The sequence below is a fragment of the Leiobunum rupestre genome, chromosome 4 (assembly GCF_980474605.1).
Source record: "Leiobunum rupestre chromosome 4, qqLeiRupe1.1.hap1, whole genome shotgun sequence".
NCBI classification, from domain to species: Eukaryota; Metazoa; Arthropoda; class Arachnida; order Opiliones; family Sclerosomatidae; genus Leiobunum; species Leiobunum rupestre.
Window position 1 is genome coordinate 42,347,252 of NC_143387.1, and position 24,397 is coordinate 42,371,648.

General features: G+C 34.2%; 1 protein-coding gene across 4 annotated transcripts in view; it reads right to left on the bottom strand.

Moving 5' to 3' along the window:
* LOC149947864 (fibroblast growth factor receptor-like 1) overlaps positions 1-15,198 on the bottom strand; it is an 87,226-nt gene extending 72,028 nt beyond the window's left edge. For all 4 annotated transcript variants that reach the window (XM_090171874.1, XM_090171875.1, XM_090171877.1 and 1 more), the window contains exon 1: positions 14,995-15,198. The gene's annotated coding sequence lies outside the window, so the exon portion shown is untranslated. The remainder of the gene's footprint in view (positions 1-14,994) is intronic.
* Between the last annotated feature and the right edge of the window lie 9,199 nt (positions 15,199-24,397).

Below are 24,397 nucleotides of genomic sequence, written 5' to 3' on the forward strand. Positions count from 1 at the left end.
TTTCGAGTTACCTGGTTTTGGGAAATAAGGTAGCGAAACGTGAACACTTTAATTTAAATTAATTTTTAGGCAAAATTAATTTTTCGAGTTACCTGGTTTTGGAGCGAAATGTAAACACTTTAATTTAAATTAATTTTAAGACAAATCGAGTTTTTCGAGTAACCTGGTTACGAAATAAGGTAGCGAAACGTGATCACGTTAATTTAAATTAATTATATAGAGCTCGGCGGAACAGATAAATTAATCGACAAAATTTAAATTATTCATAATATTTTCGATTAACTCTTTATTTATTAATATTATTCGCGGTTATAAAACCAATATGCCAAAAATAAGTTTTTATTCGGATAATTTTCGGCTATGGATAAAATCAAATAAAACGGATATTTCTTATCCAAACGACGAGCCTGTATCAATTAATTGGCACGAAATTCAAATATGACAATAGTGCGTACGCGGGTTGTGGGGTCCCGCGAATTGGCCAAAAATCTCACTTAAAATTAAAAATTCTTAATGCAACCGAAATCGTACTTCAGAAATGATCAGTACCAACTAAAAATATAATATTCAAACAATTCACTCTTCATTTTAAAAAGTTCGTACATTTTAAGATGAAAATCGCCAAAAATCACTAAAATGGGCAAATACCCCACTTCCGGGGCCCCAATCCCAAAAATTATGAAAAGCCCGTCGAGGCTATAATAGTGCCTACCGATTGAGATATCAATCGCCTTTGTACCACTACGCGAGCAATCGTGTGTACGGCGGCGGCGGCGGCTACACAGTAGGTGATCGTAATACACGCAAATCCCTAAGGATTGTGTGTAAAAACCTGGAATATACTCGTTAAGGAATTTATACACATTGAGTGGGGTGTCGAAGTGGTTCTCACTTATTAGCAGGGTTGGCAAGTTTTAAACAAAATGTTTAAAACACGTTTAAAACAAATATTTTAAACAAACACCAATTTGTTTTAAACATTTTAAACTATCTGTTTTAAACATTTTAAACTATCTGTTTTAAACATTTTAAACTATCTGTTTTAAACATTTTAAACTATCTGTTTTAAACATTTTAAACTATCTGTTTTAAACATTTTACACTATCTGTTTTAAACATTTTAAACTATCTGTTTTAAACATTTTAAACTATCTGTTTTAAACATTTTAAACTATCTGTTTTAAACATTTTAAACTATCTGTTTTAAACATTTTAAACTATCTGTTTTAAACATTTTAAACTATCTGTTTTAAACATTTTAAACTATCTGTTTTAAACATTTTAAACTATCTGTTTTAAACATTTTAAACTATCTGTTTTAAACATTTTAAACTATCTGTTTTAAACATTTTACACTATCTGTTTTAAACATTTTAAACTATCTGTTTTAAACATTTTAAACTATCTGTTTTAAACATTTTAAACTATCTGTTTTAAACATTTTAAACTATCTGTTTTAAACATTTTAAACTATCTGTTTTAAACATTTTAAACTATCTGTTTTAAACATTTTAAACTATCTGTTTTAAACATTTTAAACTATCTGTTTTAAACATTTTAAACTATCTGTTTTAAACATTTTACACTATCTGTTTTAAACATTTTACACTATCTGTTTTAAACATTTTAAACTATCTGTTTTAAACATTTTAAACTATCTGTTTTAAACATTTTAAACTATCTGTTTTAAACATTTTAAACTATCTGTTTTAAACATTTTAAACTATCTGTTTTAAACATTTTACACTATCTGTTTTAAACATTTTAAACTATCTGTTTTAAACATTTTAAACTATCTGTTTTAAACATTTTAAACTATCTGTTTTAAACATTTTAAACTATCTGTTTTAAACATTTTAAACTATCTGTTTTAAACATTTTAAACTATCTGTTTTAAACATTTTAAACTATCTGTTTTAAACATTTTACACTATCTGTTTTAAACATTTTAAACTATCTGTTTTAAACATTTTAAACTATCTGTTTTAAACATTTTAAACTATCTGTTTTAAACATTTTAAACTATCTGTTTTAAACATTTTAAACTATCTGTTTTAAACATTTTAAACTATCTGTTTTAAACATTTTAAACTATCTGTTTTAAACATTTTAAACTATCTGTTTTAAACATTTTAAACTATCTGTTTTAAACATTTTAAACTATCTGTTTTAAACATTTTACACTATCTGTTTTAAACATTTTAAACTATCTGTTTTAAACATTTTAAACTATCTGTTTTAAACATTTTAAACTATCTGTTTTAAACATTTTAAACTATCTGTTTTAAACATTTTAAACTATCTGTTTTAAACATTTTAAACTATCTGTTTTAAACATTTTAAACTATCTGTTTTAAACATTTTAAACTATCTGTTTTAAACATTTTACACTATCTGTTTTAAACATTTTAAACTATCTGTTTTAAACATTTTAAACTATCTGTTTTAAACATTTTAAACTATCTGTTTTAAACATTTTAAACTATCTGTTTTAAACATTTTAAACTATCTGTTTTAAACATTTTAAACTATCTGTTTTAAACATTTTAAACTATCTGTTTTAAACATTTTAAACTATCTGTTTTAAACATTTTAAACTATCTGTTTTAAACATTTTACACTATCTGTTTTAAACATTTTAAACTATCTGTTTTAAACATTTTAAACTATCTGTTTTAAACATTTTAAACCATCTGTTTTAAACATTTTAAACTATCTGTTTTAAACATTTTAAACTATCTGTTTTAAACATTTTACACTATCTGTTTTAAACATTTTAAACTATCTGTTTTAAACATTTTAAACTATCTGTTTTAAACATTTTAAACTATCTGTTTTAAACATTTTAAACTATCTGTTTTAAACATTTTAAACTATCTGTTTTAAACATTTTAAACTATCTGTTTTAAACATTTTACACTATCTGTTTTAAACATTTTAAACTATCTGTTTTAAACATTTTAAACTATCTGTTTTAAACATTTTAAACTATCTGTTTTAAACATTTTAAACTATCTGTTTTAAACATTTTAAACTATCTGTTTTAAACATTTTAAACTATCTGTTTTAAACATTTTAAACTATCTGTTTTAAACATTTTAAACTATCTGTTTTAAACATTTTAAACTATCTGTTTTAAACATTTTAAACTATCTGTTTTAAACATTTTACACTATCTGTTTTAAACATTTTAAACTATCTGTTTTAAACATTTTAAACTATCTGTTTTAAACATTTTAAACTATCTGTTTTAAACATTTTAAACTATCTGTTTTAAACATTTTAAACTATCTGTTTTAAACATTTTAAACTATCTGTTTTAAACATTTTAAACTATCTGTTTTAAACATTTTAAACTATCTGTTTTAAACATTTTAAACTATCTGTTTTAAACATTTTACACTATCTGTTTTAAACATTTTAAACTATCTGTTTTAAACATTTTAAACTATCTGTTTTAAACATTTTAAACCATCTGTTTTAAACATTTTAAACTATCTGTTTTAAACATTTTAAACTATCTGTTTTAAACATTTTACACTATCTGTTTTAAACATTTTAAACTATCTGTTTTAAACATTTTAAACTATCTGTTTTAAACATTTTAAACTATCTGTTTTAAACATTTTAAACTATCTGTTTTAAACATTTTAAACTATCTGTTTTAAACATTTTAAACTATCTGTTTTAAACATTTTACACTATCTGTTTTAAACATTTTAAACTATCTGTTTTAAACATTTTAAACTATCTGTTTTAAACATTTTAAACTATCTGTTTTAAACATTTTAAACTATCTGTTTTAAACATTTTAAACTATCTGTTTTAAACATTTTAAACTATCTGTTTTAAACATTTTAAACTATCTGTTTTAAACATTTTAAACTATCTGTTTTAAACATTTTAAACTATCTGTTTTAAACATTTTAAACTATCTGTTTTAAACATTTTAAACTATCTGTTTTAAACATTTTAAACTATCTGTTTTAAACATTTTAAACTATCTGTTTTAAACATTTTAAACTATCTGTTTTAAACATTTTAAACTATCTGTTTTAAACATTTTAAACTATCTGTTTTAAACATTTTAAACTATCTGTTTTAAACATTTTAAACTATCTGTTTTAAACATTTTAAACTATCTGTTTTAAACATTTTAAACTATCTGTTTTAAACATTTTAAACTATCTGTTTTAAACATTTTAAACTATCTGTTTTAAACATTTTAAACTATCTGTTTTAAACATTTTAAACTATCTGTTTTAAACATTTTAAACTATCTGTTTTAAACATTTTAAACTATCTGTTTTAAACATTTTAAACTATCTGTTTTAAACATTTCAAACTATCTGTTTTAAACATTTTAAACTATCTGTTTTAAACATTTTAAACTATCTGTTTTAAACATTTTAAACTATCTGTTTTAAACATTTTAAACTATCTGTTTTAAACATTTTAAACTATCTGTTTTAAACATTTTAAACTATCTGTTTTAAACATTTTAAACTATCTGTTTTAAACATTTTAAACTATCTGTTTTAAACATTTTAAACTATCTGTTTTAAACATTTTAAACTATCTGTTTTAAACATTTTAAACTATCTGTTTTAAACATTTTAAACTATCTGTTTTAAACATTTTAAACTATCTGTTTTAAACATTTTAAACTATCTGTTTTAAACATTTTAAACTATCTGTTTTAAACATTTTAAACTATCTGTTTTAAACATGTTTTTTATAAGGTAAATTTGCATTGTTTTTTTTTGTAAGATTTTGGTTATTCAATATGAGGGAAAAGGTAGAAAAAAACCATTCCAAGGCTCTAAGAAAGGTAAATTGTATTGATAACGGGTTTGATTTTAAGATTATCTGAAAAGAGCGACTGAAAGGGCTCGATATGATTTCATAAACTTCCTACCAGTGCAAAAATCCTACGAACGCATTGAATTTTGTCTTTTTGTTTAAATAGAATGTATATAGCTTGCAATATACATCTATTTGGGACACTACCTATGCACGAGATAAAAGTAGGGTTGCTGTTTAGTCGGGTTGTGCCGGGTTTTAAGTAACAAGAAACACGGCCGGTCTGGACAGATCGGGTTAAAACCGACTAGGCGGCACTCCTAGATAAAAATCAAGGGATTTCGGTCCCCTTTCTCGATTTTTTAGAAATTGTATGATGTGATGGAAGTTTTAAGATTATAGAGGTATCTAAGTTCTTATTTTTTATAACATAGTTTATTTGTGATAATTTATGACTGCAGACGTGCACATTTCAATAAACCAAAACTAAAAACAATGTGTGGATAACTAGCTATTTTCCCTTTTCTTAGTACTATGTGACCGAAAATTCCAGGATGATAGCTATATTAAAAACCCTAGACCTAAGGCCGTCAATGGTTGGTCAACAACGATTAGCGAAATTCTTGGCTGGTTTAAATAAGCGTGTTCTCTTTGGTTCTTCTCACTGTGAGTTTATTTATTATACCATAAGTGGCATAATAACCCTTAAGTGTGCCAATAGGAGCCTTTCCCACAGAAAATCTTCAATTAGAGCTTGTTCTAAACAGACCAAAGAAACGTAGGACTGGCGAATTCCGTTCAAGTAGCCTATATGGTATTTTTAATGCTCGCGCCGCAGATGCCGCTTCGCTTCGCAAACGCTTCAATTACGTAAATTTCGTCACTGGAAAAAATGCGATCATTATTTTGTTAAACAAGGTATCAGTGAAAAATGCATCTTATTGACACACTTAGGGTAATTATTCCACTTATGATAATACGTTTAATGATACGTAATATTTCTTTAAATGAGTTTACTCGTGAGTCTGATTCCATTTATAAGTATAATGAATAGTTTAAAACGTGTTTTAAACATAGTTTTTTATTGTTTATTATGTATTTTTTATTGTTTGATTTAAAAACAGTTAAAAACAATGAATCTGTTTAAAACAATAAAAAACATTGCTTTTGTTCTTTTTGAATAAAACAAGGATTTTGCTAACCCTGGCACTTAGCGAGGTGCGATCCCAGCTTGTGGCACTGGGTGAAATCTCGGAAATACTCCTTCCGCGTTGAGTTTGCAAGTCCTCTCCCCACTGGTTTAAGGGTTTTTCCCCCGAGATCTTCGGTTTCCCCTTCCCAGAAAAACTTGAAGAGGTTAATGGTAATAGTTAGTGTAGGGAGCTGTTGGCATGAAGGGTTTATCACCATCCTCGGCCACCTGTTTAAAGGCATTAAAAGTCGCTCGATGACTTGGGCCTAAGGTGGTGTTGATTAATTTATTTTTGGATTTATGGCTTAAGAAAGTTGGAAAATCTCAATTACAAAATGATAAATTAAAATAAGCTTTTAAATTTTACGCAAAACTTTACTTAAATAGAAAATGAAAGATGTTTAAAATAAAAAAATTAACAGTTTTAATGGATATTAGTGTTTTACCAGAGATATATTTCTATACGTCTAGCGGCTTGTTTTAATTAACAGATCAGCATAAACTGGCAAAAACGAAGAATTAAATTGAATTCCACCAAATTAAATCCAAAGACAGGTAAGAAAACAGTCGAGCATGGCCTTTTAGTTGTCTAGCGAGCGTCACTCCATTCTCCTCCGCGTAAAGCGCGAATGGAAGTTTGCGGTGGCACTTGAAACAAAGAAGGTCGAGTGGGAACGCGGAGCCGGAGGATCAAACAGGGCGTAAAAGCGCTCATAAAATATTCCTTCGTACCTTTTCCCAATTGGTCGCGCTTCCTTTTTGATACCAAATACGTCGGTTTGTGAAACTCGGCCGGGGATCGCGTTTCTGCTTTGATCTTCGAATCCTCCCCGGTTTTAAGAGCAGGCCGATTGAACTCTAAATATAGTCGGATGCGTTTCGAGTCCGGGAAACCGTTGCGGGGGGAGGTAAATGAAATAGGAAAGTAGTTTCAGTTACGACGATGTTTACCCAAGTTCCGAGCGTAAGAATCGCCGGCGGAGGCGAGTTTTTCCCTTGTCAGGGCACCCACTTTCTTCCATTTCCGAATTTTATGGACTCCAATCGCGAAATTCTTTTCGAATTTCCCCTCTTATATATATATATTTTTTTTTTTTAAAAAGGGAGTCTTTTATTGCCCAATTTGAGAATAGAAAATGAGTGCTCTCCGGATCTGCGCGGAAGGGTTTATTAGCTTTTTCTTGCTTTTTCGTTTTTTAGGCGCGAGATTTACCGCTACATCCGCCACGCTCAGGAATGGCTCGAATTAGTGTTTTATCAGGTGTAACGGAGGTGATGCGGATCTTACGCTATTTGTTACGTTGGTCTACTTTCTTAACACTGACAAGGGTAAAAATATATTTGAAGTTGGCCGTAGCTTTGACAAAATATTAAACAAAATGGCGCCGCTCATTTACAAATCAAATCATTTTTATTCGACGGGAGTAGTGGCGTACTCCTGTAATCCCAAGCGTCTGGGAGGCAGAGTTTGTGGATGGCCGTGTGAGGACGACCACCAATCCCCCAACGGGTGTCCCCACCCCTGTCCCCATTTATCCCCCCGTTGGCGTGGCCGTTACACATATCTCACCCTGTTTAATCAGTTATTGTGTGCTGGTGTCTAAGGCCTTGGGTCGACACCGATGTGTAGATGTTAAAAAAAATCATTTTTATTCGTTGTTTTAAAGCTATATGGTATACATTATTGGTTGTTGGGCTAAGTCAACAGAGTGACTTGTAAATGAAATGCAACTGCTTTATTTTTTCGGCGTTATATTTATCTCCACTTTTATGTAAATGGGAAAGGTTTTTCTTCAAAAACAAAAATTAATACTAATTTTGTTATTTATTTTTAGATAATTTATCTAAAAAAGTGAAATTTGTGGTTAACCGATCAAGCACATCCGTCGTTGTGTGCGGTAAATTCATTCCAAATTTAAAAGAAATTTGGAATATGCATTTTAAAATACAAATTGCTAGTACAGACAGTATAATATTCCTTCTCGACGTTACAGGTTTTGCTGTACCTCTCTATTATACATGAGAGAGATATACTCGTAAAAAAAGCCATCCCATTCCTAGAAACGAGTATAAATATTTTATACTTTTTCGTTGAGTAATATCTCGTATTAGAATAATAAAATAAATTTCAATAATAAAGTCTTTGATATTGCTCTGGCTAATAATATGGAAATAAGCTGGCCAAATCGAAAAAATAAAATAGTCATTGATCTTTTTTACTTGGAAAATATTTATAATAAATAAATAAATAAATAAAATAATAATAATAATGCTATTGCAAAAGTCTAAATGCTTAAATCGTGATATATATTTTATAGTTGAAAATATTTGAGATACCTTAAATTCGAAAGACGCAAATCTGCGAAAAATCGGTGTTTACTTGATGTTTGCTTGGTGAGCTTGTCGTCATAGTGATGTAGGAAGTTACTGAACGGTGTTATTTCTAGTGAGCGCTGTTTTTAAAGATGGCGGCAATAAATGTTACGGGGCCCAAAAATCAGAAGAAGTGAAAAATATTATTTTCCATAATTAATGAGTTGGTAAATGACGAAATTGTTGACGACAATATTCTTCATTGTTGCAACGATCAGTCATTTATTAAAAAACCGAAAACGGTCATTGCAGTATCTTAGGCATTCCCATTAAATGATACGCCTTTGACCAAACCAGTAGAATTGTTGATTAAAACTACAGCTATATAATTTTAACTCCTCCGCCAGCTAAAGTGCAAACACCGACGCGTTTGACGTCAAGACATCAAAAAATCATCACAGAGATGGTTAAATCGGAAACGCGAAAAATCGTACAGTAACTAAATATTGGCATCGATTACTCATCGATGTTTTGATGAGCGTTATTAATATTATAATAATAATAATTAATAATAATAATAATAAGATAATAAAAAGCTAGGTTAATACCCAAGGCACCACCTTAGGCCTAAGTCATCATGCGACTTTTAAAGCCATTAATTCATGTGGCCGGGTTACGATGCGTAGGAAGGTGGTGGCAAGCCCTTCATGGCACGCGAGCCAACAGCTCCCTACACTTACTATTATCGTTTAGCCTCGACAAGTTTTTATGGAAGGGGAAACCGAAGAACTCGGGGGAAAACCCGTTAAGCCAGTGGGGAGAGAACTTGCAAACTCAACGCGGAAGGAGTTGTTCCGAGTTTTCACCCAGTGCCACAAGCTGGGATCGAACCCGGCTCCTCTTGCTGCGAGGCAAAAGTGATAATTATATTTTATATATATATTAATTATTTCTTTATTCTGGAATGATGAAACCGAAGTATTCGAAGAAAAACCTGTTTAACAGAATAGTAGAGAACTGTCCAAATCTACGCACTATGACTCGTAGTAGCCACTTAAATACAGCACTATTCCAGACAAGCAAATTCATCGTGTGAATAAAGTCACGCGTATTTTCGAATTAAAAAACTCCAGAAATGGGCAATGTTTCTGATTTCGTCTTCCTTTCATATTTCCGCCTTTTTTGATATTAATAATTGGGTGCACTCCCTTTTTCGGTTCTCGGCAAATTAAATTTCAGGCAAATATTCGGAAATTTTTTTCCGGAACATATTCATATTCTACATTTAATGGCGAAATTATACGGGCTGAAGAAATTCGTCCTCCGAAAAAAATATTTTTCACAATCTTTGCTCGTACCGAATCCTACATCCACCTCCGTATTTAAACCAAAACTGCATTAAGGAGTGTACTTGGTCTGATATGATTATATTCGGCGCACGGTATTCTTAAGACTCGTGGAATATTTTTTAATTTTTACTTAATGCGTAAATTATAAGTGGCGCCCAAGGAAGGTGTTGAGCAAACGGCAAATGAGGAAAGGATAAAAGCTTGTTTTATGGCGAACGTTTATCTTGGACAAATAAAGTTCCGCTTAACCAGGATCGTAACCACAAAAAATCCATTCTTCAAATTGCCTGGCCCGCCAGCACTCCTACCGAGAGAATCTTGAAACGTTTCCACTCACATAGAAAGCACGTAATACAAAGTTAGACAACGAACTAAAGATATTAGGCCTAACTTTGTTTGCTTATTTTATCGCGCACGTGATTAATATTTGGGGGGAAAGCTTTCCAATATCGGACACCGTGGCGCTGCTAGCGGCGCTCCTATAAAGAAAACAAGCGCGGTATCTAAATTCGCGTTCAGCATTTTATTTGTCCAAGATCTAATTCGTAGAGTCATAGCAAATGAAAACGAAATTGTAGGTTCTCGATAAAAGTGGTCAAATTATATCGATTAAATTGCAAGTTCTGTTAGTAGAATAAGCAATGAAACGCAATGTTATGGACAATCCCTGAAGTTCGTAAAAAGGCTTAGATATTCCTTGGAAGAAATGCAATCTCTATCAGACTTTTAAATCTGATCTCTTTCTACCCGCTTATTTTTTAAGGTAAATAACTTTCAAATTTAATTTATCTTCGAACGTTTAAAACTTTTGAGATTGGGAGGAAGGGTTTCTTATTTTTATTGTTTTTCTTTCTCCGTTCTTCCTTCGTCTAATCAGTTGGATTTACTTCGAAACATCTTGTAGTTTACCTATTGAATACGCGCGCTATCTTTAAAAGGGGATTTGGGACTTTGAAACAAATATTGGGCAACGATATTTATTTAATTTGAAATGCGAAGATGTTAACTTAAATTATCTCGAGGAAATTGCGTTTTCCTTTTTTATATTTTTTTTGGGCTAGTTTTCTGAAATTTGTACGGGTTTTCAATGGAAACCTTAAACGTTCGCTCTTTCAATGTAATTGAAATTGTAATGTATCTCTTCCAATTTTTTTCAAGTATTCGTTTAAATTGAGTGGATTTTTCTCAAATATTTCTCGCGAATAGGAAATGACCGGTTGCGTCTATTCAGTTTCACTCGATCTTATATAATGATATTACAAGTGGTAATACATTTTCCACTTCCATAAATAATCAAAAAGAGGTTTAGGCCTAAATCCGTTCTTGAAAATTCGTTTTCAATGTAGTAATTTAAAGCCACTGTCGGCTCTAGCATTGCCACCTGTATTATGATAAGGCAATTGTTATTAGAGATGGCAATTAATAAAGCCGATTCTTCGAGAAAACGACTCTACTGGAGAGTGTGGGGCCATCTATGGCACAGGAAGCTAAAACTCAAAATAGCGAAACGATAACAATAAGCATTGTTAAGTATTATAATTAGCAAACTTATACCTAAATTATATATCCCATATAAAATATATTGTTAAAAATTACTTTAATTTAATTTATTGAAAAATTTACAAAAGAACCAATCAACGTGAGGGGTACATTTATGTCCCGCCTTTTGGGTCAAAATGTAGCTTAAGCATCTTGTTTTTATGTCGACGCTAGTGTCATCTGTTGAAAAACGAGCTAGTACACGTCGAGCCGACAGCTTTAAAGGCAAATAATAAATTTGAGAAACTGTAGTTCATAAGGCAGTGTAGCCTAACTGTGGATTTTTTACGATAACGGAAAATGAACCGTTATAAGGTAATAAAATAACTACTAAGAATACATAATTGGATTAAACATAAACTAAATTTGGAATTTTAATGGTAGATATCAATACGTAAGATTTCTGAATCTTTCGCGTCAAATCGGTAGAAATTTCAGATAACCCTATCTGTCGAAACAACGTACATAATGAAATAGTGTTTTAAGTCGGAAAATTTTCCGTATTTTTCCGAGAATAATAAAAAAAGTTTTCATTCCATGATTAGTCTAATATATTGTTTGCAAATTTATATAAAGCGGAATTTTCACCTCATTTTTTCGAATCTAAAAGTAAAACTAAACCTCTAGACTAGTTTAAACTGATTAACAATGTAACACTATTAATGTTATGTAGTATGTTTACTGTTATTTGACATTTTATATCGATAAAAAGTTAAAAACATTAAAGGGGAATGGTCAAGCTTTAACCAGTTAGATAGCCCTATAGCCCATTAAAAACTAAAATTTAAGGCGAAAACCGCATCAAAAAATATTGAGTGGTTAATTTTTAATAAAATAAAGAAATTTCGGGAAATCGAAAGGCGCGCGTCCGCCGCGACACCTGGTGAGAAGTCGGTGAGACAGAACTATAACGTAAAAGCGCGCGCTGCTGAAGACGCCAAAAATTTCTTTTGCACGCGCGGTGCGTTCCAGTTATAAAAGTCTTAAGCCTAAATTGCGCGATTTTAAAAGTTAGGATAGTTCGCAAATCGCTCATATGGGGTTAGGGGCGCTGGCGGCAGCCCCTAAGATGGCGGCGAAAATTCAAACCCAAACACCTGGCGTCATTTTTCGTTTCAACTTTGAGGGCCAAAAGCTATTTTTTCAAGACAAAAAAAGGTACGTGTTAGTATATTGAACGTCTTGTTAATCTTTTAATACGGAAATAAGGCCATATTTGGAAAAGCTTGGCCGTTCCCCTTTAAAAACCCTTAAAAAGTAAATTATGTTTTAATATTTTATTTTTCCGATTTTCTGGAAATTGGTTCGCATTTTCTTTTTACGGAAAATTACCAACTCTAGAATGAAGTGTTATAAAATCATTAATTTGATCAAATAAATTTACAGCGGTTCAGTGTCGAAAATGGCAAACATGTTGAAGTGAATCTCTTCAAAATGTAGCGGCACACCGAGGGGTAAGACAGTCTCAGATAATCTGTACACCGAGTTCGTGCATTTAGCACTGTTAAAGGTACATATTTTCAAGAGTTCGCGAGTTCCATTTAGCACTGTCAAAGGTACGACAGTGTACACCGAGTTCGCAGAGTGTCGTATTTCCGCCTCCAATTAAAAGGTGGCCGACGTGACAAAAGAGACTTTGGTCAAACGACTTTGAAACGAAACTCGAGTAAGAAGTACAAGAGTGTCGTATGAGGATCGGTCCAAAAATAGTCAACTCCCGATGGGAAAGCAGAGTGTGTGATAGAGTTAATGCTTGTCCCTCTTAATGAGACTAGAATAGCTTCCCGAAAGAGAGGCGGGCCGAGAAAGGCGAAGAAAGCGGATAAGATTCTCAGGCGGGTTGCAATTACCTAACGAGCCAGCAGCCTCGGATCCGGCGCTACCAAATGATCTTGGACGGACTCAAAGAAGGAGACTTTCCTTTCACTAAAGAAAATCTCGCCTAATCTCGTTGTTCGCGAGATTTCTCCCCTTAATAGCCAATGACTGGCGCAATCAAACGGAGGCCGCGACAATGGACAAGTTTTGCGTCTCTCTCTATAGGACCCTCTCTATGAAAGTCCACTTTCTAATTAACACCGTGTTGGATATACGGCTCTCCTTCACTGGCCGACGTCGGCGCCGAGAGCAACGCGAATAGATAAAAATAAACGACTTTCTTTAGCGTATGTTTCATATACTTAGATTTAATTGAATGATTACTTCGGATAATTATAGTCAGGTTTTCTCTTCATTTACAATCGTAAAGGGACTCTTCACGATGGTCTGTCCGCTCGAGTTTAGGTTATTCACGGCGGCTGCATTTCAATCAACAATCTCTCGTTGCAGTTTAGTTTCCCCTTCCATAAAAACTTGTTGACGTTAACGGTAATAGTTAGTGTATGGAGCTGTTGGCTCGCGTGGCATGAAGGGCTTGCCACCACCCTCCTACGCGTTGTAACCCGGCCACTGAATTAATGGATTTAAAAGTCGCGTGACTTAGGCCTAAGGTGGTGCCAAGGGTATGCCAAGTTCATAATTGTTATTATTACGTTTATGAACAAATATACGAATGAGTTGCCTTATGTGTGAGCTGTCCAACGCAAATTATTGCGAAATTCTTCGCAAATATCGCGTGGCGGACCGTCATTCGGAAAGACATACCAAAGTTTAAATTTTAGCCATAAATTATTAACTTTAGAAGATTTACGGTAATAATAAATTTATTGATTTTCTTAACGAACTTTGTATGGCAGGGGTGCCAAATAACAATATCGAACTTCAAAATATTTATCTCTAAAATATACAAAAAATATGATACTAATAATTTCAATAATCAGGGCGATTTCAACCTTCAAAATTGTAAATGTAGGTATCCCTGTTGCATGGTTTGCGAAAAATATTAGTTATTATTTTTCTAATAAACTGCCAAACTTAACTTGATAATGTTCGTGAAATCAGAGCAGAAATTAAATTGACGAAGCTCCACTTCTTCGATTTCCAGTTAATAAATTAATTAATTAATTAAAATGTGGGGCAGCTAAACATTTGATCAGTGACTTTTAAAGTTTACCCGCCAACCAACGGGACCAAACCGAAACAAGTGTCGCTAATTTTGTCGATAGGTCAAGTGTAATAGGGGCTCCAATTTTTATATTTGGTGCTCCATATGATTTTATTTCCTAAATATGATGATTCAATTTATCCCTCCCTGTAAATAATTTCTATAGAATTTTAAGGAATTTAAAAGTTACGAAGGTTTTCACTTATTTTCAATGCTTTTGGATCCCCAAGGTTGAATTTCGGGAGCCCAATTTAAAATTTCAAAAGCGTCAAAAGTTCAATACTCCGATCTCGATGAACTCTCGCGATTATAAGACGTTAAGAAGTTTAATTGAGACCATCAGTTAGTGAAGAAAACTTCAGTGGTCCATCATTTGCAAATTTTGAGTCTCAAAAGTTATTTCAGAAATCAGAAACAGATTAGAATATTTCACAGCACGATTTTGTGTTGATTTCTCGTTTTTCTTAGGCTCATTTCGAGATTTTAGAACTTTTCGCGCATATTTTTAGTATTTTCAAGTTGATTTTGATATTTTTAAAATTATTTTATCTCTAGAGTGTATGGGAATTTTACGAATGTCGAACCCCTTTAGAAAACTTAACTTTCATAAATCTCAAGTTGGACCCCATAAATCTTAATTTTTAACGTTTCTTCGTGTTTTGGCGGACATTCTGAACAATGATTAAAGTCGATCTTATAAGCAGTTAACGGTTTGAAACGAGTTTCGAGATTACAAAGCGTTCGGAAACACTTACCCAAGTTAAAAGAAAATTATCCTTCGCGAATTTTCGGATGTTGAGCATGGTGCTCGCGGAGACAGAGTGACCTGAGAATCTGCCGCTGGCATCAGCCTCAGTCGGGACCAGAGAGACGGAGGACCGCGCGCGCTTGTTCTCGCGAATTCTACTTCGCGAATGCTGGCGCTGATCTCGACGGCTCCAACCAGAAACTCTGGTCGATTTCCCGACTCTCCCCCTTAATCGCGGCTCTCCGGTCTTACTACCCCTCGCTGGTTGGGGGAGGGCAGCTAGGGGGAACAAAGAGAGAGAACTGGGATAGCCAGGTTCGCCACTCTCGGACACTGAACAACGCCTTCTGTTTACAGTCGTTTAAAAAAAGTAAAGCGGAAGATCGCCAAAGAAAATTCCGCAATTTTTCATTGTTTGTTTTTTGAAAAAAAAGTCGGTATGGTGGGGGTTTCGCTTCCGTAGTAAAATCGAGTAGAAAAGAAAATGTTTCTCCACTCTCCGTCTCTTTTTGGTACAGCCGGCGCTTTTAGGTCCACTTTTATTTCGCCTCAAGAATGGTATTTGTGCTCCGTTTCTCTTGTTTTATGATTGTTCCGAGTGCTTTAGCCTGTTCTGCCGGGCTTCTTTTAAAATGTTTGTTTTGAAGACTTTCTATTGGTTTATAGGGTGAAGGGGATTCTGGATATCTTTCCCCAGTTTGATGCTTTTCCCCCCACACTTTGTTAAAAACGTTTTCGCTGGGCTTTTAGACGCTCGCTTTTTTAGTGTAGACTCTATACGCGTCCTTTTCAATTTAGTTTGAAGCCATAAGTAACGTATATAAACTTAAGTACGGCACTGAACGATTTCGTTTAATGATAATCGGATCGGAAGAGGGGACTCGGCACGTGATACTCTTATAGTTGGTAACATTACGTTCGTGTGATGCCCATAAATGCACGGTTAGGTCAAAGACGGCGGAATTAGGGGTATATTGTACCCTCCTTAAAGTTGCGTAAATCACATATCGGTCTTTTTTTTTGTAAATACATTCCAATTATAGAAACATTTTGCTAAAGTAGGAAACACGAAAACCAAGAGAAAAATAAATGTTTGAATAAAACAATTATATCTATTTTAGGGTACATGAGGTCATGTGTATCAGATTTGTAGCCCGATGTACCGCAAACAGTGTGCACACCACCGGAGGTCCTCATTATAAGCCCTACGCCAGCGTCCACAGCCCGGACAGGTGACAGAACAGCCAAGGCAGCGAGAGAACTCTACCGCTGACGGTCGCACCTTCGACGCGAGCCGCTCAACCTAGCTGAAGGTGCAACAATGGGACAGTGTGTCAGAGTTTATAGCCCGGTGTACCTAGTAACAGAGACCATACCAACGGAGGCCTATCATCATAGTGCCCTACGCTAGCATCCACCTAGCCCGGACAGGTGACAAATCCAGCATGGGTAGTAGTACCCTACTACTGATGGTCGCACCTTTGACGCAAGATACTCAACCCGGCAAAAGGTGCAGCAATGGGTGGACCAATCCCCACTTCACACACAGCAGTGGGATTAAGAGTGGATGCTATAGCAACTCCAGCCGACACCCTACCTACGTAGGTAAAGAGTCAAACCCTTTGGAGAGAGCTCTTAAAGGGGAACGACGAGCACACAGCAGTCCAAGTAACCCGGCACAGCTGGCACCGGAGATCCCAGTGGGGCTCCAAAAGGCCGGGAAACAGGACCACCGTGCCCTCATACGGAGGCCCGCCACCTCACAGCAGGCTACCCAATCCACCGAGGCGGCCAGTTTGCACGGACCCTCTCCGTTAGCCTGAGCCGAAGCTCAGTATCCAACCCAAACCTGACCGAAGTCGGAGGTTGAGATAGGACCATTTGATCAGAGCTAACATCTAACAGTGCACCACCGACCTTATGGGTTACAAGAGCCGGACCCCGACTCCCCGGTAAAGCCACCAGTTATTGCACACTCTAAACCATTTAGGGTCGCAACAATGGGACAACCACGAAAAAATATATTAGGACATACTTATCCTTCTTATGTTACTTATGGTTTAAGCAGGGCCACGCAAATTACGTCAGCTTGGGCCCTTCTAACTGGAAATTTCAATTGCTGGAGAAGGGCCAGGCGATGGGTCCCTATCAAATAGGAGTCCAATTTCGCCGGGCCCTGGGAATTTGACCCCCATTGCTCCCCCCTCTGCACGGAACCAAAATCACTCGTCGATCTTAAGACAAATTGTCATCTCTTGCGGAATATGAAAACTTTTATCACTAATTTATTAATCGAAACTTAATAAATACACGCCACATAATTAAATTTATCATTATCAGTTTGTAAAAAAACTTCTATTCGGTTCAAGGGTTTTACCTCTCCGAGTGAACTGTTAGGTCTAGTTTTATTAATTTATTAAAAACCACCTCCTTATGCACATTTATTAAAATAACCGGCTTTGGTTGTACATATTTATCGTATTCTTACGAGGAATTGCACTATTTTAGTTTTCCTACTTGTTTTATTTCAAAACATTCTATGAAAAATTACATTAAATGTGTATTTAAATTGGAATAAGGAAAAAGAACGATTTGTTTGATAAATATTTCACGACAACATTATAAAAATAAGTTAAGTTAGAAGAAACCACCTATGGACTGTGAGAAGGATGATAAAATACGCGAAAAAGTAGATAAGTCCATAATTAAAAGGGATAATATAGCTAAATCCTAAACATATTTGAAGAAATTTAAAAACTTACTAATAACTCGTACCGATAGGTCTTCGAGCAACGCGAAATTCGGATCAAATAGATCTTCGAGTAATGAACTAAATTAAAAATAAATAAAATAAAAAAAAGATCTATTTGATCCGAGTTTCGCGTTGCTCGAAGACCTATCGGTACGAGTTATTAGTAAGTTTTTAAATTTCTTCAAATTTGTTTAGGATTTTAATTATGGACTTATCTACTTTTTCGCGTATTTTATCATTATAAAAATAAAACCATTTATAATATCGAAAAATTATAAAGTATAAGTAAAAAAATTCAAGAAATAACATTTAAGAGTAAGTTCGTGTATAGTAAAAAATTCGAGAAATAACATTTAAGATTAAGTTCGTGTATAGTAAAAAATTCGAGAAACACCATTTAAGATTAAGTTCGTGTATAGTAAAAAATTCGAGAAACACCATTTAAGATTAAGTTCGTGTATAGTAAAAAATTCGAGAAACACCATTTAAGATTAAGTTCGTGTATAGTAAAAAATTCGAGAAACACCATTTAAGATTAAGTTCGTGTATAGTAAAAAATTCGAGAAATAACATTTAAGATTAAGTTCGTGTATAGTAAAAAATTCGAGAAACACCATTTAAGATTAAGTTCGTGTATAGTAAAAAATTCGAGAAATAACATTTAAGATTAAGTTCGTGTATAGTAAAAAATTCGAAAAATAACATTTAGGATTAAGTTCGTGTATAGTAAAAAATTCGAAAAATAACATTTAAGAGTAAGTTTGTGTATAGTTAAAAATTCGAGAAATAACATTTAAGATTAAGTTCGTGTATAGTAAAAAATTCGAAAAATAACATTTAAGATTAAGTTCGTGTATAGTAAAAAATTCGAAAAATAACATTTAAGATTAAGTTCGTGTATAGTAAAAAATTCGAGAAATAACATTTAAGATTAAGTTCGTGTATAGTAAAAAATTCGAAAAATAACATTTAAGATTAAGTTCGTGTATAGTAAAAAATTCGAAAAATAACATTTAAGAGTAAGTTCGTGTATAGTTAAAAATTCGAGAAATAACATTTAAGATTAAGTTCGTGTATAGTAAAAAATTCGAGAAACACCATTTAAGATTAAGTTCGTGTATAGTAAAAAATTCGAGAAACACCATTTAAGATTAAGTTCGTGTATAGTAAAAAATTCGAGAAACACCATTTAAGATTAAGTTCGTGTATAGTAAAAAATTCGAGAAATAACATTTAAGATTAAGTTCGTGTATAGTAAAAAATTCGAGAAACACCATTTAAGATTAAGTTCGTGTATAGTAAAAAATTCGAGAAATAACATTTAAGATTAAGTTCGTGTATAGTAAAAAATTCGAAAAATAACATTTAGGATTAAGTTCGTGTATAGTAAAAAATTCGAGAAATAACATTTAAGATTAAGTTCGTGTATAGTAAAAAATTCGAAAAATAACATTTAAGATTAAGTTCGTGTATAGTAAAAAATTCGAAAAATAACATTTAAGATTAAGTTCGTGTATAGTAAAAAATTCGAGAAATAACATTTAAGATTAAGTTCGTGTATAGTAAAAAATTCGAGAAATAACATTTAAGATTAAGTTCGTGTATAGTAAAAAATTCGAAAAATAACATTTAAGATTAAGTTCGTGTATAGTAAAAAATTCGAAAAATAACATTTAAGAGTAAGTTCGTGTATAGTTAAAAATTCGAGAAATAACATTTAAGATTAAGTTCGTGTATAGTAAAAAATTTGGAGAAAACACCCCAAATGGTGTTGAGTAATTCAGGGGGGTAGGAACCGAGGAATGCAGGGGAGGAAATATATTACTGGGAGTGGAATTTCGTGTACTTGCTTCTTCCACGTTTTGATCGAATAGAATTTTAAAATTAACGATTTAAAGTATTAAAGGCTTAATGAAGCGAGAGTTAAAGGCTAACCTCATAACGAGAAGATTTTATATTATCGGTAATTTGATGATCTGCGATACTTTAGATTTGAATAATTAAATCCAGCGGCGTAGCAACCAGGGGGACAAGGGGACAATGTCCCCTCCTAAATTTTCTACTAGGGGATAGCACCTGTGTTTGCCCCCCCCCCCCTCTGAAATATTGTGAATTTGTTTTTACAAACATAATGAAAAAGATAATTTGTCGTTCAAAACTTTTAACAATAAAGTAAGAGCGAATCAAATTCAACTTTCGATTTTTGGTCAAACTGAAGTAAAATTACCCAATATTTGTCCACTTTTACAATATCATATATTGTGCGCTTCACTCGCTCGGCATGTGAGCTTCAAAGTGTGGCCTACTAGCAGTGGCGGCCTAAGGGGGGCGGGGGGGGGGCGGTCCGCCCCGGGTACCAGGGCAGAAGCTCGAGGGCGGGTGCAAATCAGAACGATTGAACTTGAAGAAGACGGACCCGTGAAAACTTTCTGCACGGTCCTGGAGGGTGTCACAAAACACTGCCGCCGCCCCGGGGACCCAGCCTTGTTAAGCCGCCACTGCCACCTAGCCCCTGGAAGTAGGCTGCAACAAGCGCAAAACCAAGCAGCAGGAACTTTAAATACTGTTTAAGTTTACTTTTTTACGCGGGCCACCTCGGTATCTTCCCATTGCGCCGAATCCCATTCGACCGAATTCCCATTAGACCGAATTCCGCCAATGTTTTTGATGAAATTAGCCCAAAGGCGGTTTTGTATTTTTCTAATCGACCGACGCAATATTCACAATTGAGCGACCGCAAAAAAAATAGTTTTTCTTTCTACTCCTTTTAATTTTTTATCGACGCGTTTTAATATATTTTTAAGTCTGTTAGGTTAGGTTAGGTGTGGTTAGGTAACACTGCATGCTGTTCTGACAGATGCTGAAACGGATAAAACCGAATCCTAAACCCGGAGAAGTGCGGGTTTTTCGGTCGAATGGGACAGTCCCATTAGACCTGACCTATAAAATTTCGCCAGAATATTCCAGAATTTACGAAAGTTTATTCCGCCCGCTTACAAGACAATAAGAAAACTTTAATACATAATAATTTTAGCTTTTATGACCTACGAATCCTAATTTTGGAGATTCTCATTCCAAAATTTCAGAAGGTACCCGGACCTTTTATTATTAGTTCTCACGTTGATTTACACTTTTACCTCGATTATTTCTTTGAAAGTAATATACGAAGAAGTAAAACACTTTATTGTTACAAAATCGAGTAAAAGTCTTTCGGCGCCGCGTCCACGCGTTCGGGCTCTGTTATTTCGTTCTCACCAAATGCCTCCATTCGACGAAACCGCGTAAAGTTTATTTACGGTTTTTCCTCCGCTTTCACGAACGTGGCTTAATCTCATTATAAGATTAAGAGAGAGAGCGCTTTTTTATAGTCAATTAACTGACAGTTGGCCCCCCTGTTTTCTCTATCATTTTGGCAACCCTAATTTTTTTCGTCGGGTGACAGAAGATATTTACAACCTTCATTTCGAGCACGACAAAAGCCTATTGCTGAAATAAAAACGCGGGTTGGTTTCCGGCTCGTTTTTATTATTTTTAGATAGGCCCTAGTCTATAAAGAAATAAAAAAGTTTGGTGCTAAAAAAATCAACCGTCTTCTCGATACGGACAAGTTGGTCGCGGTCGAAATTCACGTTTCAATTATTTTTACGTTGAGCTTCGGACCAATTATCTCCGACGGGACTAGGAACGCGGTACTAAATATATTCGCCACCTTCCAACAGTGGATAAATTACGGTGGCGACATCATATGCCCGTTAACGTCAACATTTAAGGTGCCCTTAAAATATAATTATTAATTATTAATCAAAAGTATCTATCATGTCAAATTTCAAAAATAATAGATATACTTTTTAAATATAATTTAGATAATGTTTAATTTAAAATAAATTAATTTTTACGCTTTTCATTACTAAATATTAAAATTACATTATATATAAAATAAACAAGTTGGCAAGCCAAAATATACCTCTCCTCGGAAGCGTACAATGTATCCGTGGTTCTGTGGTAGAATGCTCACCTGACTTGCAAGAGGGCACGGGTTCGAATCCCACCCGGTACTAACGCAAATTGAAAAATATTTATACTACACCCAATGACAACAAAAAAACGGGACCTTTTGGAAAAACCTTTTCCCTAATTCTAAGAAACTGCGTACGCAGCGATTACCCTTTGCCCCGAAAATGCGAACGCGTTCGCAGGCCTGACAGACAGACCCACAGACAGACACGGTGGTTGTATAACCCCTCATAGGGTACAAAGTCCCCTCGGAGAGGTAAAAACCACAACATAATACCAATGAAATTTATATTAATGTTATAAAATATTACGTTTTTATAAAAAATAATATATTTAAAATAATTTATTAGTAATGTTTCGTATTCCTTTCAAGAGATGGCGCTATAGACCTAAAACTAAGATGGAGCTTGAAATGAGACCGGCCTTCGGTACTACAGCGTCGTTCGATGACTTGGGCTTAAGGTGGTGCCTTGGATATTAGCCTAGCTGATTATTATTATTATAATTATTATTACTATTATTATTAACACCGGAGCTATAAGCTAGTTCTTGATGCAATATCTAATATTTAAACTCAATATTCATTTATAAAAGCCTTAATAAAACGTCAAATATTTGCTAATTTAAATAAATACTAATAAACGAAGCATTTTGCAAAGCTTATAGAAACTGGCACCGGATGTCGCGTTACTCGACTTTTATAAGGAGAATTTCGCTATACGTGGAGTCGTGGACCAAGAATCTAAGGGGACTCATTGTTCCTTATATTTTGAAACGGTAGGCGTGGCCTAAATCGGAAGACTAACTGAGGTACATCAGCCGCTTTAAAGCGCCCCAAGAATTCTGTTCAACTCTCACTACGAGACGCTTAGTCGGTGCTTATGTGATAACAAGTGTGATAATATTAGGTTAGACTTAGTTCATTAATTTTTTAAAGTTTTGAAATGAAAGGGATTCCATGGAATTTAATTAAAAAACCTCAGCCATACGCGGCTTACTAGTTATTTTTACTTAACACAATGGTTACCATATCTTAAATTTTAAAGAAACAATTTCCAAATTAAAAGTTCTAAAACTTTCTAGGCCTCATCATTTAACCGACAACAAAATTGAACGTGAACGCTGCAGCTTCTCTACGAAACTACGTCGGAAATCGACTTCAGAGACGACAAGGTTGGCCACTTTGAACTAAAATTACCCTTGATTTTCCTATTCCCAGTATTCAAGCGTGCTTTTTAAAGCCTGAACAGTGAGTCTCCTTAGATTCTTAGGCTCTTAGCCCATGCTCTATATCAACCAACAATAACCAACTAGGCTAATAACCAAGGCAACACCTTAGGCCTAAGTCATCGAGCGACTTTTAAAGCCATATCAGGTGGTCGGGTTACAATGCGTAGGAGGGTGGTGGCAAGCCCTTCATGCCACGCGAACCTGTTTTTATAGAATGGGAAACCAAAGAGCTCGAGGGAAAGCCCCTTAAACCAGTGGAGAGAGAACTTGCAAACTCAACGCAGAAGGAGCGGTTTAAAATTTTCACCCAGTGCCACAAGTTGGGATCGAACCCGGCTTGTTGCGAGGTGAAAGTGCTAACCACTCCGCCACCCTGCTATAGCCATAAGTCTAAAATATTGTAACATAAGTTTGTCACTTTGGGGAATATTTTACTGAGAGCTAGTAACGAAGTGACGTCATCACCAGATGAAAATCTCCCCCTATCGAGGCGCTGTCAAAGGCTACGTATGACGCTTTAGCAAGCGGACGAGAAACTGCGACGAAGCCCGTAAGAAGTGTTGCCAATGTTCGAAAGTTGTAATTCCCATTGCTGGATAGTAAATTTCCCACAAATTCCACACCCCTATTTAGCCCCGGCCCCCAACGAAAACTCAACGGAAAACATGCCATAATTTTCAAAAAAATTTAAAAATTTACTATTTAAATTATATTTTATTGAAATTACAATGTTTAAATATTTTGATTGTAGTCCTAGGAGGCTACTCCTTTATATTATTTATAAAAAACAAGATTCACGAAAATACATTGCTCTAGATAATTTTGAGATTTCTATTGATAGTCAAATTAAAAAAGCATAGGATAAATACCCGAAGACATGAAAATTCAAACAAAATCAACGTTTTGGATAAAATATTACCTTTGTCCCACAGAGCCAAAATGGACCCCAAAATTTCCCTCAATATGGAAAATTTCAGACAATCTGGCAACACTGCCCGTAATGCAGTTTGTCTTGTGAATAGCTCTCAGTAAATCTTTTGCATGTGAAGAATAGGAAGTGTCACACTTAGAAAGAATGTTATACACTTATGCTACAACATTAGGAGTCTCGTGGGATATAAGTGGTCTGCCTAATTCTACGACGACGAACACGCCAATCGCGATATCGTAATTTACCCCAACGCCCAAAAACGAAAGTCTGTAAAAGCGTAATTTTGTTTTCGCGTACGCGCGTGCGCGTCGTTTTTGATCCCCCTGGTGGCGGTTTCGGGCGGCATTAATTCGGACGTCGGAGCGTCGGCGAACGGGAACGTGGCGCGAGGGGCCCGGCTCCATCTGGTGGCGGGGCGCCGAGAACGTGATTTTTGCCAGTTACAATTCACTTTGCCAAATTGCCTCGTAATGGGTTGATGGT